This window comes from Apis mellifera, linkage group LG13 (assembly GCF_003254395.2).
Source record: "Apis mellifera strain DH4 linkage group LG13, Amel_HAv3.1, whole genome shotgun sequence".
NCBI classification, from domain to species: domain Eukaryota; kingdom Metazoa; phylum Arthropoda; class Insecta; order Hymenoptera; family Apidae; genus Apis; species Apis mellifera.
The window spans coordinates 8,862,907-8,883,421 of NC_037650.1; the positions used below are offsets into that span (position 1 = coordinate 8,862,907).

Sequence of the window (20,515 nt, forward strand, 5' to 3'; positions counted from 1 at the left end):
GATCAAGATATCCGTCGACACGGTTCCGAAGTTAAAATTACATAAGAATGAATTAAATATAATATAATTGAAGAGAAGATGATTAAAAACAATATTATTAGATTATCCGTATGAATTTTCGTTCGATCCTTTATTACAAGTCATTACGAATTCAACAAATTTCTAATTTTCCACTCCAAAATGTGATATATGATAAATGAACGATCGAACAATCGTAATATTAAATTTCCTAAATTAGGGAGCAAAATCTGAAGACTGTCGGTTTCCTGTTACCTTTCGGTCGTTCTATTTCAGAGATGGAAATTTTCGGAGGAGGGAAACTGTTGTAGTTGGTTGAATTTTCACCGAGCCGCAACAAAGGTCGTCGAGTTGCGCGTTCAAGAGATAATGAATCGATAATACCCGGAACGAATAATGGCGCGGGAACGGTTCTCGTTAGTTAGATAGAGTCGTTATACGGCCAATCAAATTGATAAGGTTGCAATTGAAGCGTCGATCAGGCTATCTTTATCCGAACCCTTCCATTTTTCTTTCTAATCTGATCGAGATTCTAAATTCTTGATGTCTCAATTTGTCTCAATTCTTTGCTTTTATTTCAATTATTCGAAAGCAAAGAAAAAAATTTATATTATCCTAGATATATTTTTACTCTTAGTTGAAATTATCATAAGTTAAATTTAAAAGATTCATAAAATATAATATTACTGATCTATCAATTTGTCTCAATTCTTTGCCTTTAATCCAATTATTCGAAAGCAAGGAAAAAAGTTTATATTATCCTAAATATATTTTTACTCTTAGTTGAAATTATCATAAGTTAAATTTAAAAGATTCATAAAATGAATATATTACTGATCTATCAATTTACACAATTCTTTCTTTCCGAAATATTTATGATAAATGATCGATGAGCGAAAAATTATTTGTTAAATTTGTTAAATTGACATCGCTAATTGACATCGATAAAATGAAAACACGTAATAAATAAAATGATCAATTTATTTCGTATCGAGTGTCCTATCGAATTTCATTACGATTCGAACGAAACACTTAAAACACTTGAAAAAGTGAACAATCGATTGTTATCGATGGATTCGTAATGAACATCGTATTAATAGCGTGGATGCACGGTGCTTGAGTGCTACTACGATCGGAAGGACAATCAAATTGGCAAAGAGGAAGGGCACAGGGTTAAATGAAATTAATTTTGCATCAGAGTGGGAACACGAATCGGTCACAAAGCGACAAAGTCGGTGTTAAATTCGAAAGGTTGAAGTTCATTATACGATTTATTTTTTTGAATTTTCTACATTATTATCGAAAAGATATTTTGAACTCGAAACTTGGATAACGTAGATTCTTTATATATAAAAAGAATGCAGCAATGGAAATTAATATTAAATAATTAATATTAATATTTACTACTTTAATATTACTATATATGAAAAGTATATTTTCGAATTTTTACAAAAATTTTTAATCTCGATACTAAATTTGCATTTCTTTGCTATCGATCAAGTCTTCCTTAAGCTATTGCAGAAAATGAACAGCGGTAGGATTCATCAGTGTGAAGTAACAATTTCTGCGCGTTGGATTCGTTATTCCTCATCGAAAGGCTTTCAGCGATGCATTAGTTCGAGCATTGTGATCTAAAATTTGATCGTCGCGGTAATATTGTAACAACCGGTGCATTAACGCGACGCAATATATTGTGGGATTCTTCATTGAATCACGAAAACACGATTAAAATGCATTAACAATTTGTCATGTGAAATTGATTTCCTCCCGTGCCCAAGAGTTTCTACGTTTCGAATTACAAGATTGACAAATGCTGTAAAAAGAATACTGATCTTACTTATATCACTCTAAATATAGAATTAAATATAGAATTGAACACTCTAAATACTCTAGATATAGAATTGAATAGAAAATTTGACGAAATTTAAAGAATTAATTTAATCGAGAAGATTCAAAACTGTATACAATTATTCCAAATCAATTTTTAACTCGAGAAACGAATATTTTTCGAGTTATGATTTAAATAATCTCTTTATATATTTCGAATACATCACTTTCCTTCTAAATCGCCACATTTCAATACATTTCAATATCTCCTCTAAAATATCGAATACAACAAACAGCAAGATACTCTATGAAAAGGATACGTTCGATAGTTAGCTCAAACGCACCATAGAAATCACACGGACGCACACGGTGCGTCGTCGCTCGTTTCCAAACCGCTCCACGAAATATTCATCACTCTTTTCCTTCTTCAAATCGCTGATTACAATGTTCCAACACGATCCTCCCTAAAAATATCACGCAACGATGAATAAGAATGATTAAAATTACCGAAAAGGGTTGCCATTTCCCAATGGCAATGCGATTGTTCGACAGTTATTACGGTTAACAGCCGTATTGACTGTGCGTATACAACCATTGCCCCGCCGCCTCCCCATCCCCCCCTCTCCCCATTCACCTGGTTGAAATAAACGGACGGCCATTTCAACGATGATTTCTATGATACCGGGTTTAACATTATTTGCGTTACAATGCAACGCGGCCGCGCGACAGTCCGTGAAAGTCTGTGGGGGTGGATGCAATGTTTAATGGGGCGTTCCGACAACAACGATATGTCATTTCAGTCCGTGGCAAATATTGGCACAACTCCCCCTTCCCTCGGCTTGTGCATTCTCAGCTTAAAATAGAGTTGGAAACGACGACGTCTTCTCAAGTTTGTTTAGAGACACCTCGATTGCTTTAGCTTCCTTCAACGGCCGACAGAGGGCGTATTCTCGAAACTTTTCCAACGGACTGGGGAATTTTTTCTCTCTCTCTCTCTCTCTCTCACTCGTGCTTTTGTTCGAGGCGAGTTGGATGTTCGAGTTTACGGCACGGATCATGAATAACAGGGAGATACAATTTGTTGGGGGGGGGGGGGGGATCGATGACAGACGCTCGTTTCGAATCGAATATTGCCGAGTGAAAACTTTTTGTCTTCGCGGATGGACAGAATATTTTCTTTTTCCATTTTGGAATTTTAGATATTCTATTTCTTTCAGGCTTCGTTTTTTATTATTATTATTGTTTTTTTTTCTTTTTCGAGAAGAAATTTTTATAGTTGAATTTGACACTTTTTTTTTTTTTTATTTCTTGATTCTTTCCCTCCTCGATTCGGTGGGATGCAATCTGCGATAGTGAGTTACGTTTTAGATTGATGGATAGGATTTTGCGTGAAACGTATTTGAAGCGGGGTGATAGATTTTTTGAAATTTTGTGTGATTGGATTTGAAAGTTGGGGAGGGGGTAACGGGATAATTTAATTTAATTTTTTTTATTCGAAAAATTCCTCTTTGCAATAATTATTTTGCAACGATAGTTCTTCGAATGCAAATTTTTTCAATCCACGCAATATCATTTCGAAAAGATTTTAAATTTGATTGTCAATCATTTACATTGCATCCTGAAATTTTTTATATTATCTTGCTCACGTAAGAACAAATATTTTCATATTTTTTTTCATAGTTCATCGAATATTTATTATAATTACGTATTATTTAATTGCAATGAAAATTATTTATTATATTTCTTTTTCTTATTAAAACAACATTTTTAACAGCTTGTTAACGAGATTTTTAAAGCTATGGTGATTTGTTTGAAACGAGTATTAAAGTGTTCATAAAATTTGAGATCCTAAAATAAAAGACTCCCATCGAATCCTTTTCTTTCGCTCTCCATCTCTTTTCCTTTCTTTTTTTTTTTTTTCGCTTCACTCGTTTTCTCGAGACGAGAAGGGTGTAAAAGTTTCCGTTCTCACGAGTTTCCTTCTCTTCCTTTTCTTTATATTCCGGCGACAATGGGGAGCATGGTTAAAAATATGATGATTTTTACGGGGGTTGAGATATTAGGTGAAATATCCGAAGAAACTCGGCTCCTTTACGATTATTTCGACGCTGAGTCGTTTTATTCGTTTAAACCTGTTTCCCGATAGGGAACATCCTTTATTATTGCTTCCTTCTCTTCACGTTGTTCGAGGGTACTCGTCCTTTTTTTATCGTCGCAAATTTTCTTCCCTCGAATATATATATATATATATATATGGATTCGATGAGAATTCTCTTTTGTTTAAGAAAAATTTGATAAATATCCCTGGAATAAGAACGGTTGGAAAACCCATTTAGCCCTCTAATTGCACCAGATAATACAGGCAATTTCTTGGCCGCAATAACGATAAACCTTTAAAAAGGCAGCAATGAGCGAGCGATCGTTGCCCGGAGAAAAAAGAGATCCCGTTGATCATTAAGTTCCGAACAGGAACTTCCTCTTCCCCTAGTCGTTATCGTCATTCGAAGGTCGACTTTCAGCATTTCTTTTCTTGAGTGCATCGTTATTTCATCTCTGCATCAAATGACGTCAGAATTTTGAATATATATATATACACATATATTATCCTCTTTGAACTGAGAATTTCTGGAAATCTTTGTCAACCGATCTTCACCCATATATTGTGCTGTAATTAATATTACAAAGAGTTCAATATTTATTTTTTATCAGAAATGTGATACTGGACAAAATTTTAGGATGATCTTGGGAAATTTTATTGATATTTATAAAATCTTCTTTAAAACATAATTTAAAACAATATTTCTTTGAAATTTTTAAAATTAGGATCCAAAAATTGTTCTAAAATTTTCTATTATTATTGAAATTTAACACGAAATAAACGAAGATGTTCAAGCAACAAAAGGAAAAAATTTTCAGTTTTTATTTGTATAATCCTTATTTTTATACTAATGAAATTTCAATCGATAAAAATATTTGTCATCTCATTTTTCTATTTGATTATAACAGTAACAGTTTAAAAAAATATCTTCAAAAATTCTTCAAAAATCCATAATATTTTTTTCCAATTTCTTCTTCAAAAAATAATTTCTTCTAACTTCAATTTGTACAAAATCTATTTACAAGAATGAAATCGAAACTGCCTACTATAAATACTTTAGAGAAACTTTGCTACTTTATTTACACATTTGAGACGCAAATACGAATAATGACGTCACTAGCGCCGTCCTCTGTTTCTAAAATTCCTCTAATAACCGCAGAATTCAACTTGGCATTCTCCCTCTCTCCTCTTCCCCCTCCTTTCCTTCTGTCCATGACGGTTATTCGCGCGTACACAACATTGTCTCTTTGTCGCGTTCCGTTCGTCGTCTCTCTTTATTTTTGCCGAAGCCGGAGCCACGCACAGGCGACACGAAAACGTGTCTCGTCCACGAAAACATCGGGAAAAGTGGGCTATACACTTCACATTCGCGGTATATAACACGGTAGCCAGATTAACAAGGTAATCTACTCATCTCGACGAAAGACTCGTCCTGCCTTTCAGCTTAATTGTTGGCCGGGTTAAGAGAAGGTGGCATGATAATATTGTTAGCTTCTCATAGTCCTGGCAATTAGAAAGATTCGTTTCGAGAATAATGTAGTACTCTTAGACGGATGTGCGGTTTTTTTCCCTTTTCATTAAGACGAAGTTAGAGTTAATTTTTGTTTTTCCTAGGATTCGAAGGAGAAAAGTTCGTTTCGATAAAATTCGAGACGTTGTGAAGCGTTGTGAATATTTTAAGAAATATTTATTAGGAGAATTTATAGAGAGAATAGAGCAAAGACGAGTTTATTTTTATGCAAGATGGATATGTAAGATGGTGAAAATTTATCAGGATTTTAGTTTTTCTTTTACGAAATTATTGTTTTTTGCGTGTAATTGAAATTATAATTAGAATTTTTTAAAGTATGTTTTCTTACAGTTTAGAGTAATGTGTAATTATGGAGAAATGAAAAATTGTCAGTTTGCGTTTGTTCGTAACGGTAAAGAACGAGTCGTTATGGTAAATAAAAGCATACGAAACTCCATTCATTAATTAAAATGGACAGAATCGTTCTGCTTATCCAGCGGATGCATATTCATAATCGATGGTATCAGTGCGTGTTACAAATGCAAATTAAAATAGTGCGTGTTTCCATTGCGGTGCTAAATTCAAGCCAATACGTCAAGAAAGCTGTACAATGAATGATTTCAAAAAATTGCAGATGGTATTGTACAATCATATCGAATGTGATTAATCAATTCCAAAGATTAAATTTAAAATACATTCATAATCTAAATCTTTTATATTATTTCATAATATTTCAGTTTTTTAATAATCAAAAAAGAGAAAAAAAAAGAACTGATAAATTGCTTTGAAAAAATTCCAACGTTATTTCGAGAAAATAACGAAACAACGTATTATAAATTAAAAAATTAATTAAACTTCCCTATGAAAAATGTTTTGTGCAAATTGAAGCTTATATTTTAAAAAAAACTTGTAAAAATAAATTGCTTTTCAACGATTAAAAATGTCAACCGACATATTACTAATTAAGTGCCACTTAATATATTTTTAATATCTTTGAATGGAAATTTTTCGAGAGAAAATAAATTTTCAGTCTGAAATAAATATTACAACAAGTTATTCTTGAAAGCTGATTGTCACGGAATTAATCTTTACGTTTCTGCAGAAAATAAAATATAACTCTGATAATCTCGTACTTTCAACGTAGATATAATCTTTGTTTCTCTTAATGAAGTTTAAGAAACGCATTACACTTCATATGCAATTTCATTATGTAAATCATAATACATAATACCTTCTGTTTTTAAATTCTCTTGTGCACTCTTGTATTGTTATCTCTCTCAAAAGAATTTAAAAACTTGTCGATACGTCGTATTTATGAAACTTTGTACGTGGTATACATTCATTGCAATCAACACATAACACTTTGCTAATACACTTTGTCTCATAATTTTCGTGTATTAGCAAATAGATACGTTATATAGCTATTATTATATTTAACTATAATTAACATTCAAGGTTACTTTTTGTAATCATCTATTGTCACTGGTAATATTTTCTTTTTCGTGCAAATTACTATTTTTTTTCTTTTACTCAAGTTATTCATCAACAATTCTCTCTATTTTTGCGAATATTCATGAGAAATCAATATTCCATTATTTTATCTATTTTTAAATCCAATAGTCTCTACAAAACTAAACATAACCTCAATAATCTACAACGTGCAATCTATCACATTACTTTTTCTTCAAATAAAAAAATTATTCTAATTCAATTCGAGTTTACAACAGTAAAATTACAAAATTATATATCTTTTCATTTTTACAACGCACTTTTTCTTCAAAATATATACAGATTAACGATCATCCATTAAATTTATCTCGCGCGGCGTGTCTCCACGATTAAGAACTTGCGTCTAGTTTCAAGTTTACTCCTCAGGTGGCGGAGTTGATCGTTCCCATCGTTTTCATTAACGGGCCGGAACCGGATGCCACGCGGTCGAAATATTCCCATTGGAACTCGAATCATCTCGGGCTGCAGACGGGCTGCTTAATCCGTGGGCCGATGGTTGATCGCCGTGGCGAATATTAGCGGGATTCTTGAAGCAGAAACAAAGTCCGGCATACGAATTAATTACGTTGGATCTTTCTTAATTAGTTACGCTCTCTACGCCCCCGTAGAGAGAACTTGCAACTTCTCGAACTACGGCTTATACTTGAAGTTTGCTGCGCCTCGCGGTTGCGCCTCCACCGTTTGAACAATTGATGCAAATGTGCCGGGGTTCGTGTTATACTCCGCGGATGATTCGGCTTTGCTTGATTATTGCGAGATTCGGGGGACTCGTAACGGTTGAAAGGATTTCTGTCCTTTGTTCCACTGGATTATCATTGTTTTATTGTCTCATGGATTATTAACACGAGTCTCGAGTTTGTTTTCGAGCAGTTGTTCCGGTGTTTGAGGTTAGGTTGGATGATATCTGGAAGGAAATTATTCATTCGTGATATTATATACGGGCTATATAATTCTGTTTCAGATTACTTTTTTTTTTTTTTTCGTGAAATTTGAAACGTTTCTTTTTACTCTTACTTCAAAATATACTTCAATTTATAGGAATAAATATTGATTTTCTATTTTCCGTAAAATTATGGAAAATATTCATCCGTATATAATAGAATCGGAATGGAATAATCAAACTGAACAGAAGAGTAACAATTTCAGTGATGGAATCACGATTTAACAATCGAACGATTAATTATCGAACCGTAGAAAATTTAACGAAAATCCCTTTTGCGCTAACAGAATCGGAATTTAACAATCGAATCGATTCGATTTTTCTATTCGAACGATCTAGGATTTATCTCTAACCGAATCGATCGAATAAAAATTCTACATCGATTTTAACCATGATAAACAAATTAAGGAAGAAGAATAAACCACGGTATGTATATTTTAAATTAACTTTGAGGTTAATTCGATCGATACTGCCCAGGTTGGACATTGATCGACACTGATCGTTATTAATTTATGCGGACAAGACGAGTTTCTAATCTGTCTCCGGGGCTGGTGGCGTGTTTACTGCCTAGATTTAATCTGCATTGGGTTTAATTAAAATCAAGCAGCCCCCCCGACGGTAGCGCTGCCTCGTTGACAATTGCATGCAGATTGGATTAAGCTTTGGAATTAGAAGGGGAGTTGGATTCAGCGCGAATCTGCTGCCCGTTTGTCCACATTAATATTCGAATTTCTGGAAATAGAACTGGATCCACTGGATCGGCTGTGGGGGTGGGGGAAGAGGGGGTACACAATGTTCGATACACCGATAACGAGAGAATTATCCGTGGTGGGGGTATAAACGATCAAATATCGTTAACATAGATATTGTGTCACTGTTGTGAAATTATTGATCCATCCAATTTTATTTATTTATTTTTACACGAGATATTATTAAAAGTTTCGATTGAATAATATAATATCAAATATCAATTTCTTTTTCCATTTTCTCTGAAAAAATTCATTTCATTGGAAATAAAATTCTCGTTCTTATTGAAACTTCAAATTTTTTTTCTCTCTCTCCTCCCTCAGAGTTAAATAAATATTCATTAGATTTCGTTCTTTCTCTCTCTTTTCGCGACTTTGTTCCGCTCAACTGGTTGGCTGCTGATATCTGCCGAATAGCAGATGGCCCGGTATTACCACTTTGTTGGCGAACATTGATTCTTCTTCGTGCTTACAAGAGCCAACCATTCCTCTCTCTCTCTCTCTCTCTCTCTCTCTCTCGTTCTTTTTCCTTCTCTCTTTTTCTCTTTCTTTCTCTTCCTTTTTCCTTCAGTATCAGAAGTTTTCGCATCCCCCGCATATTTCCCGCGTTTCTTTGCTGAGCACACGGAAAAGCAACGTCGTCTTCTCGTCAGATAATCCATCCTGATTTTCTATATTGCCTCGGATCCGCAAACTTTGCCCTTTCATTACTGTCATCCACGGATGTGAATCTTCTCACGTATCAGAAAAAACGGGAAAATTATATTTGAGTAATAATTATTGATATTCATATGTCTGCTATTTGTCATTTAATCCTTAATGTGACGGAATGTTGCTATTTTTCGCGCAGTATAACATTTTCTATTTTTTTTGAATTAATTAATGAAAGAAATGTTAATTCCGAATGGAAATTTTTAACAAAATTTAAAAACTATCTTTTCCACCTCTTTATTCGATGTTATTGAATACGATTATATTTTATTTAATGATATCATGATTTTTATTAAAAATCCATTGCGAAATTATATTAAATAATTATGAAATTTTCATGATTGATTCTAATACGTTTAAAAAAACAAATTTATACAAATGTTGCCATAAAATACGAAATGTAAAATACGAAAAATTGTGTAAACAGAAGTTACTATCTCGAGTATATAATTTTTACAGAAATTGGCTATTTTACGAATCACAAATTTTAATTCGCGAGTCATCAACAAATTCAATAAAACTGTATTCTATTTAAAGGATATGTTTTTTTTTTAGGAAATTCACTAGAAAAATTTTGAAAGAAGAGAAATAAATTGTCTCTAACCTTTCTCAAAGCCTCTGTTCAACCAACCAGAATCATATTCTGTATTTGATGGGATTACGGAGGATCATAAGCTCTTACTCAATCAATCGACAGAGAGAGAAAGAGAGAAAGAGAGAGAGAGAGGACAAAAATAAGAATCACTGTTTTATTTTCATCATTTTTTTCTATCCTATAAATATTTTTCAATAATTCTTAATAACAAAAGAGATAATATAAATTCATATTCGTTGTTCCAATTTGTCAATCATTCTTCAACAAAAAGAAACTACTATTTATTTTACTATTCTTCATTCTTCCTATTATCAATCACTCTTCAACATCAATACCTTCAACATCAATACAATTTACCTTCACAATTTTCCTTTATCATTTTTTTCTACCCTATAAATATTTTTCAATACTAATTCTTAATAACAAAAGAGATAATATAAATTCACATTCGTTGTTCCAATTTGTCAATCATTCTTCAACAAGAAAAACCTATTATTTATTTTACTATTCCCCATTTTTCCTATTATCAATCACTCTTCAACATCAATACCACAATTTATCTTCACAATTTTTTTTTTAATTTATTCTTCAATAAAAAAAAAACCTACTATTTATTTTACTATTCTCCATTCTTCCTATTATCAATCACTCTTCAACATCAATACCACAATTTACCTTCACAATTTTTTAATTTATTCTTCAACAAAAAGAAGCTACTATTTATTTTACTATTCCCCATTCTTCCTATTATCAATCACTCTTCAACAACAATACCACAATTTACCTTCACAATTTTTTTTTTCATTTTTTTTCTATTCTATAAATATTTTTCAATACTAATTCTTAATAACGAAAGAGATAATATAAATTGACATTCGTTGTTCCAAATCATTTGTCAATTATTCTTCTACAAAAAAAACCTACTATTTATTTTACTATTCCTCCTATTCTTCCTATTATCAATCACTCTTCAACAACCGATACCACAATTTATCTTCACAATTTTCCTTTATCATTTTTTTCTATCCTATAAATATTTTTCAATACTAATTCTTAATAACAATTTACCTTCACAATTTTCCTCCTTTACCATTAATTCTTTATCTTTTCCCTTTTATTTTCTTCCTGCACTTATCCACTCTTCGTTCCAAAACCACTCTTACAACAATCTCAAACAAACACCTCCGAATCTTCATTTCGCATCACCAGATCACCATCATTCCATCCTCGTCCCCCATCCTCCCCAGACACGTATGAATATTCCCACCCTCCACCAGAAACGCGAGGATGCGCAAAATTTTCCCCGATAATCCGACTTAACATCTGCCTCTTAACACACACACACACACTTACGCGCTCACACAGTCCGTACAATTATCGAAGATACCAGGATCGTTCGGTCTGTGCCGAGAGAACCGGTGGAAAATCGCGTTATTCGCGAGTTACACGCTCGTCGAACCTCGGATCCTCACCGCACTGGAAATTTCGACTCGTTTACCCTGCTCGCGAACAGTTTCCACCGAACTGTTTTCCAAGATTAGCCGGTTATCATCCGCTCCTTGGCTACTCGCTTCTCGCGGATTTACTCGACAACCGTCCACTCGGGTCAAAGCGCATCCTCGCAACACCCTCTCCTTCTCTCGCTTCCTTCCTCCTGACCTAATTTCCGCCTCGAAGTCGGCAAGGATTTGACGATCCGAGAACACATCGTAAACAATCTATCCTTTCTTGTTTTTTGTCGAAGAAACTTTTGCTTGGTTCGTTCTCTTAGCTTTTGCAAAGGTTATTTATTTTATTTGTCGTTTTATCTTTGATATTTTTCTTCTTTCTTTCTTCTATATTTCTTTTCTCTTCTTCTATTTTTGTTTTGATTGGAAGTCGATGAATATCAAAAGTGTATATTCGATATTCAATGATTTTATAGGTTTGGTAATCGGAGAAATGAAATTTTATAATTTTTTGAAGCTTTTAGATATATTTATTAAATATCGAGGATTATTTTTATATTTTTTTTGTTTAATCGATTCTCCATCAACGATATTATCGTTTTTTTTCTTTTCTTTTTTTTTTCGATTCAATTCACCAGATATTAAGCGAGCTTTATTCTTGGGAAATTTCAAAAAGAATGCTATAATTGCCGGGCTGGAAATAAGACAGCAAGGAATCTTTTATTTGAATGTATGAATATTAAACACACGCTATGAATTGCAGATTCACAAAGGAGAATATTTGTTGGATCATAAGTAACTGTGTTTTATGCAGAGGATTGGATCCAATGTACGTGTCCATTCTCATTTTTATTATTTTCCTTATTACATTTTTTTTTCCTGGTTTAAATACGTATGGAGGATGAAAAATTAATTAACCACATCTGGATAAAGTGCATTGTATTAAATATTTTTATTTAACGGGTAGTAAAATCGAGATATTTTAACCACCTCAGCCATAAACAGGTGTAATTGAGACGTTAAAAAATGAAACAATAGGGATTACATCATAAATGTAATGCTTGCGCGTTTTAAGTTTGGATAAATTCACGATTATTTCTATTCCCTCTGTAGAAGTGAAATTACATTTTACATTTGAAAGGATTAAGAATATTTCATTTTTACATAAATTAATATTTATACCTTACATTTCTATATCATACTATACATCAATATAATACATATGCCATACTTTAATTATGGCATTCATAATTTTAATTTTTAACACATATCATTGTTCAAAATCTAATATCTAAATTATTTCAATATTTTTAGGTGATTTATTTAAATAATTATTCCAATTATCAATTACACTATCAACAACTTTCGTGTAAATAATTTAACGATTATTTGCATCATCTAATTAAAAAAATGCTCGTGCACACCCGTTTACTTTGCTCGTAACTCGGTTCTGAAACTCTCTTAAATATTAAGACGCTTTCAATTAATTCAGCTAATTAATCAAATTACACTGACCACAAACTTCCATTACACCGACACCGTCCACCCTCCTCGCGCAAATTTCTCACGATCGTTGATCGAAAATCCATCCCCTGGAAAATCTTTCTCAGAAGCGCCATCTGTGCTTCCACAGAGTCGCCAAATGATCAAAGATGGACAACTTTAATTACGATCGATGGTATCCAACCCAAGTTTGTACACGGAATTGGCATAATGATCCTTTATGCATTTTTCATATGTTCGCGAATCTTTCTTTCCCTTTTTTTTGTTCTTTTTCCCCCCTCTTTTCTTCCGTTGTTTGGGAAAAAAGAAGAAAGAGAACGCAGGCTCGTGCAACGGTAAAATAATTTAAAGAAAAAAAAAGAAAAAAATAAAAGCGCGAGTCGCGCTCACTCTTTCCGAGCCGAGCCTCAAACCACCCCTTTTCCCACCCCACTCGTCCATTTGCACGCTTTTGTCTCGCGATATTTAACGGGGGACGGCTTTTAATATCGATCGAAGAAACGTTATTTTTCTGTAAAAGAAAGGGATAAGAATGGATGGAACGGTTTTCGTGTTTTGTTTCTTTTTGGGATTTTTCCTCGATCGATATTCTCTCATAAATAATGTAAATATCCGTAAAATATCGGAAACGGAGAAATTTAATAAAAGAGGATTCGAGATATGTATCTGTGATTAATAATTCATTAGTTTCTTCCCGAGCTGTCTTGCCCCTATTGTATTATAAGGAAAGGGATATCCATTGAGTTTGCAGTGAACTATCAATCTGATAGCGATAGCTGTGTGCGGATAAATTGCGTCGTGATAATTTAATAATTTATACGTAACCCTCTGTTAACACGATTTTCAAATTTATGTGAAATCGAGATACTTCAGGTACTCACGAGGAATTAAATTTGAATATAAAAACGTGAGAAGTTGTACAACTCAAAAGTGTATTAAAAAGATGTTCTTGCCTGAACGAAAATAGACGAAATTATCGTCTTCTTTTCTTACTAAAAAAAAAAGGAAAAAATCTTCAATAAATTATCCCATGGAACCCTATCCAAACCCAATTCTTCATCCAACTGTTGACGACTCTTTTAAACGAACCTCTCCTGAACAAGAAGTGTAAATGAATTTAATAATTTTGGGTCGGTTTGCAACTGAAAAATAACAAGATCTTCTGTTGAAAAGCGTTATTTATTGTTCCATCGAGCGTGATACAACCTGCTACATTTCACTCTTAACGTCTCCCTTCTCACAAACCATTCGTCTCGATCACAAAAAAGGAAGCCTCGGGATTAAAACGAATTAAAACAAACAACGCTGTTAAATCCTTCCCTAAAAAAAAAAAAAGAAGAAGAAGAAGAAAAGAAGAAAGGAAAGAAAAAAAAGAAAGGAATAACCAGTTTTTGCCACGTTTCTTTGCAACTACGTCACGTTGTCAGGGTAGGGAAGACAAACTCACGGTAATTACGGTGCTTCACCGGCATTGCGAATGCATTGTGCAACGCGACACTCGCCCCTCATGTGACATTAATTATATAGGGAGCTGTGTCACGTTTAACGTACGATTATTGCATTCCCGCGTGGAAACGGGTGGCAAGAATTAAGACGTAGACACCGAAACGATCGATAGTTTCTCCAATTTCGTGGAGAAGGGATTTGGAAAGGTTTTCTTCATTTCTTCCATTCTTCTCTCTCACCGTTCGAAATTATTTCAGTATGCCCGTCTGGGATTAACGACCCTTTAATTATTCAACGCTAATTGCAAGAGCACTTCTTATTACCGATACGCGTGCATTTGGACGAGCCACTCGTACATTATTCTCGCTTCGGTGACTCGCCAATTTTTCTTTCTTTCTTTTTTCTTCTTTACGCTAACTTACTTATCTATAAGGAATAGGTATTTGCATTGTAAGTGCAACAACGAGCCTTGTTAGCATTGTAATTTGATGTCGTAATGTTGATTTAGGGATATTTGCATTTACTTTTGCTCGAGATGCAATGCATTCTTTTACTTTTGACGTAACATAACCTAAAAAGTGTATATATTTACCTTTGCGGTTATAATATCGTAATATTTAAATCTTTGTTCGTGACGATGATTTGATAAGTTGTAAAACTTGTTTCTTATTTAAAATTTCGTAGCCTGAATTGAATTTTTTTTGTTTTTCTTTTGAAATATGATATTCATATAGAAAATAACGGTACAATTGAGATAACGATCGAAATGATGTCATATGATGTCATAGTTGAAAGTGTCCATTTCATCTTGGAGATCCAGATGTGGACTGGCATAATTTATTATGACAAGCTATCATGGCTAGAGAAACTTGGTTTCCTGAAACAGAGGCGCAAGTTTGATGATTTGTGGTGGTGGACAGATAAGCTTTCTGTCCTGGTGTTGTATAGAGGATGTGTTTATCAGGATCCAGAAGAAATATTGGTCTCGATTATGAATTTTATGATAACACGATATTGTAATCACATTGAAAATAATATTATAATAATATAATCGGACACTGATATTAATTTCTACAATGAAATAATAAGGTCAAGTTAACATTACAATAAAATATTGTTTCTCCGTTCGAATATTTTCATAAAAGTGATCACGAAAACTATATTTTTTTTTTCAAAATTCAATCTCTCTCAACAATACAACTTCTCTTCTTTGATTTTCCAAAACCTTCGCCTCATCCATCATCCGTCTTTCAATTTTCTTCAAGAGAAAACACAAAGTTACCCTTAACACCTGTTTACCCCAAAGCGATCCAACTCCACTTCCCGTAATTTCAAATCGATTGTCGCGCAGTTTCACGGATGTTATTTTTGCATACACTCTTCGTAAATACTTTTCGCACAAGCAACGCATCGTTATGCGCTTCCTCGCTCGAAGCGGAAGTGAATCTTCACGTCTTCTCTTCACGTCCTATTGTCCTTGGATCATGAAAGTATCATGCATCCGTAAAAGGACGGCATGATACTCGATGAATTCGAAACAATTCTGATCGAAGAAGCTAGAGAATAAAATGTTTTGGATTCTCTTCTTCATCGATTCATCGATTCTCTTCTCAGAGAGAATTCTTTTCTTAGAGAGAGATTTGACGAATTATTCTCGTATATTTACGAGTCGATTCGAGAATTCGAGGCATTTTGTTGCTTAAACAACAATTCTGATCGAAGAAGCTAAGGAATAAAATGTTTTGGACTCTCTTCTTCATCGATTCGTCGATTCTCTTCTCAGAGAGAACTGTTTTCTTCGAGAGAGATTTGACGAGTTATTCTCGTATATTTACGAGTCGAGTCGAGAATTCGAGGCGTTTTGTTGCTTAAACAACAATTCTGATCGAAGAAGCTAAGCAATAAAATGTTTTGGATTCTCTTCTTCATTGATTCGTTGATTCTCTTCTCAGAGAGAAGTCTTTTCTTCGAGAGAGGTTTGAGTTATTCTCGTATATTTATGTCGAGAATTCGAGGTGTTTTGTTACTTAAAAATTTCAATATGTAACGATTCAACGTTTTGTTACAGTGTATTTTCGAAGTCTGTTTCGTTTTCGAGTTATTCAACAACTATTATAGATTTAAACTGCATGTGGAACGAAATTTATTATAAATTATTCCTTTTCCATTCGTTCTGTTGATCTGTTATCGTAAAAGTATATATATCGATGGCACGGTAAAAATTTATTGCAAGCCTCGATAAAAATGTCGTATAAAATATTTCTCATTTTTCCCAACTTGGCTTTTATTCTTTTATGATCATTTAATGTACAAGTATTTTATGTATAATATCTCTCTATAAAATATTATATAATATGTGTAATATAGTGAGATATTATATATATATAACACGTAACTGAAGGAAGTAGTTGCACACTGTATCAATTTGTGAAATGGATCGCAAAATTTCGATCAATGAGATTTACGATATATACACGTACAAGTGAACGATTTCGACGGCGAGGCGAGAACTGCTGGAAATCTACTCCGTTGAAATTTTATATGGAAAAGTGTAGAATCATTTAACAGGAAGATTAATAGCCTTTCGACTGGAGGATCATTATTTATAAAGTTTAAAATTATTGTTTAACAATGAATCTTGTATCAAATAAGTGTCGAAGAAATGTGTGCGCTCGTACGAATGAAATTAGAATCGTGCAAATAAACTTGTTGGAAGTTGCATGATGCTGGTACTCAAAAACTTTCTTCTATTTCACATTTGATCAACGTAAAATATGTACACTGAAACGGCAGTAATTTTTCTTCTTCAACTTATAAAACAATGATTTAAAAAAAAATTATAGTCAGCGAATATGAAAATTAAACTAAATTTTCGAGTAAATCATTTTTTAATTCGACAAATAATATTATAACCTATTCTTGAAAATCAAAGTTTTTCAAAAACTCAAGAAACGTTTCCATTAAAGTGAAAAAAAGAAAGAAAGAAAGAAAGAGATTATCAAAAAAGCATTCGTCCATCGAATCCAAATGAAATGAAGAAAATAAAAAAAGAAGAAAAAATTGTTCGATCAAATTAGAGAAAGAGAAAGATCGGCGAATAACGAGACAAATCGTTGCGCATAAACGACAGGCAAGTTGTCACGAAAATGGGCGACTGTCTCGAGATTGATAGCGAATCGTATTTCGTGCGATCCGATTAAACGTGATTTCGTGGAAAAGCACGCGGCCGTTTCGTTGACTCGATATTAATTGTAACATAACGTTAATTGCAGCTGCAATGGACCCATTTGCCCTTGTTCCGTGCAGGGAAACATGAAATATTCGTTATTGCGTGCCGCCTCGTCTCGATTAAAAATGATATTTGACCGGGGAAATGTCGAGGAGAGAATAAATTAAACAATTTTTACAAAAGTCTTTGTGTAATATAAAAATTAATTCTTACAAAAATTTCGACGATTGATCTATCGAGTTATAGATAAGATCAAAGTTTGCAAAAGATAGGAATGGAGAGAAATTATTATATTAGAAATTCAATTATAAAATAAAATAAATAATAAAATAAAAATTGTATAAATAATTAAATAAAATAAAATTTCCAGAGAGAGGATCAAAGTTGTATTAGAGTTTGTATAAAATTTTTTTTTAATATACGAAATATTTTTTAAGAATTCTAGGTATCGAAAGAAAGAATGAAAGTCGAAGAAACGAAGCTTTTCAAAGATTGCCAAAAAGTCAGATGTTAAAAAAATTTGTCACGATTTTGTTTAACCGACACGATATTATCTTCGTTCAATTAAAAAATACGCTACAACGTGTTAATTATTTTGTATATTTTTATCCAAGTTGTTCACTTTAAGTTTTTTTAACGCGCATAAAATAAAAATTGCAGATCAATCTATTTTTATAACACGCATTAATCATACGTTGACACTTTAAGTATATATCTAATAATGTCATCTTCGATAGATCTTTATAATTATAGCAAGTTATCGCCGATCTGAATCATCGTGTATCGAAGGACTGACGCAATCGCGATGTCGACACGATTAATGAATACTTTGTCATAAGGTGTTATGACATTTTTTTTAATGACGACATCGAAGCTATCGCATCGTTCATGATAAAAAAAAAAAAAAGAAACATGCGACGCGCATGATTAAACTAAACGAGCAAGGTCAGCAAGGAGCTAATTAATTTTTATCGAATCCCACCACTCCTGCAAACGAACCACTTCCTACTGAATTTCGATAAGTGCTACGTGATTATAAGTAATTTGAATTATTGAATAATTTATTGCGGTTCTTTGGAACATGTTCAATTCGCGTGGAATATTATTTCAAGAAGAATAATGAAGTATATAAGGTTAAGTATGATTGAAGAAATATTATATAATTGAAGAAAGATAAACGTGAATTTTACGGTAATTTGTCGCGGTTCCTCGAATACTTGGAACACGTTCAATTCTCGTGGAACGTTATTTTGAAAACAGTAATTGAAACGAAGTATATACAACATGTTAAACATGATTGAAGAAATATTATATATAATTGAAGAAAGATAAATGTGAAAATTAAGTGACACTAATTTCTATATAATTTTCAATATTTACGTTTCATTTTGAATTATCTAAAATTTAATTTATCTTAACGGTGTTCAATAATTTTATTTATAAAAAACGGGATTTAAAATTTTTTTAGACAAACGGGAAGATTAAAGCGAAGATAAAATGTTCGGCATCGAGTTAATCGCGAAAAATCGTTCCGCTTTACGTTTTTAAATCGAACCGTGACAACGTCGGAATATTTCAGAAAAATTATTTTTTATTTATCGCCACGATAAAACGTTCGACACGTTGAAATTCCGCGCGTGAAAAGATTGACGAACGTGAAAATCGAACGTGTGAAAATATATTATATCGTAAAATGGTTTACGCTACATAATGAGGAATAATAATCAATTATCCGCGGTTGGTAACGTAGACAAAGAGAGCGAGATTTGATCGTGTATAGGAAAAATAGTACTATTGAATCACGGATGATTTATTTTTCGAGACATATATTTTATTATTATTTATTTATATTTATTTATTTGAGATTTATCAGTTCGGTTTATAACGTAAATATTTGTCATCTTTTTATCCAAATACGTATTATTTATTCTTGGTTATTGCAACCGGTACGTCGAACACAAATATTCGATGTATTTTAAATTACTTATAAATATGTATATATATATATATATATACATTATATCTTTCGCTGAATGAAATGCATTCAGAATAATAAAGAGAATAATCAAGAATTTTAAAATTTCGAAAGAATTTAAAAGCTGAATTGAATCGAGAGGAAAACTTTTATTCTAATCGCATTATTTTTTTATTTACGTTACCATTTATTGAAACGCAAGCGAATTTATAATGTTATTCTGGAATTTCTGAATGGTAAAGAAAAAAGGATTATCGTAGAAAGATGGCTCTGCCCGATTTGCAATTTAAAAACAATATACGCCAAATATGATTTCTTTCCCATTGTAAAATTTTATCGGGGAAAAAGTGCAATCGTGTGGAAGGAAAGTAGGTCATTTTATAAACCTGTTCGTATCTACCACCACGGAATATACGATCGATGATTTTTACTCGAGTCTTCCAGAATCCAGATATCGTCGACAGCTGTCGATAATCGTCGGTTCTCGTTATATCGAACCTTCTCTTTCTTGAATCCTGATCTTCGTTTATTCGTTTCCGCATCGTGTTTTCTCTCGTTTCCCCCGAATTGGAAAAATATTTTATACCCACGGTAACACGAAACCAATTGAAATCGACCTCCCAATGACAGATTTTTTTTTCCAGATTTTTTTCAAGATTTTTCAGAAATTGTCCCACAACAATTATAAACTTTCCGAAAATTTCGAAGTTCGAAAATTCAAGTACTGTCGACAAATTTTTCAAATTTTCGTCAAAAGTATTTTATCTTATCGTTAGGAAGTTCGTATATTCCGAACTTTAGAAATCTCGATTAGAATTCCAAAGAAATTTCAAAGTTGGCCAATTTGAACGTTCAAGAATTTGAACGAAAGGTCAAAAACTTGTTGTAAATTTAAGAAGAAATCCCCCCTCTTGAATCAAATCGAAGAACATTCGTATTCCAACTTTCCCAATTCTCGTT

The 20,515-nt window shown here is 32.8% G+C and overlaps 1 protein-coding gene and 1 long non-coding RNA gene across 6 annotated transcripts in view; one reads left to right on the forward strand and one right to left on the reverse strand.

Annotated features, from left to right (window-relative positions):
* The window catches only part of LOC410470 (putative polypeptide N-acetylgalactosaminyltransferase 9), a 322,421-nt gene that overhangs the window by 80,382 nt on the left and 221,524 nt on the right, over window positions 1-20,515 (forward strand). The window lies entirely within an intron of this gene.
* On the reverse strand, window positions 1,462-2,900 carry LOC107965459. Its single transcript, XR_001705454.2, has 3 exons — window positions 2,480-2,900; window positions 2,190-2,309; window positions 1,462-1,831 (listed from the first exon to the last, which is right to left on the reverse strand). It is a non-coding gene; the product is annotated as an uncharacterized LOC107965459 (long non-coding RNA).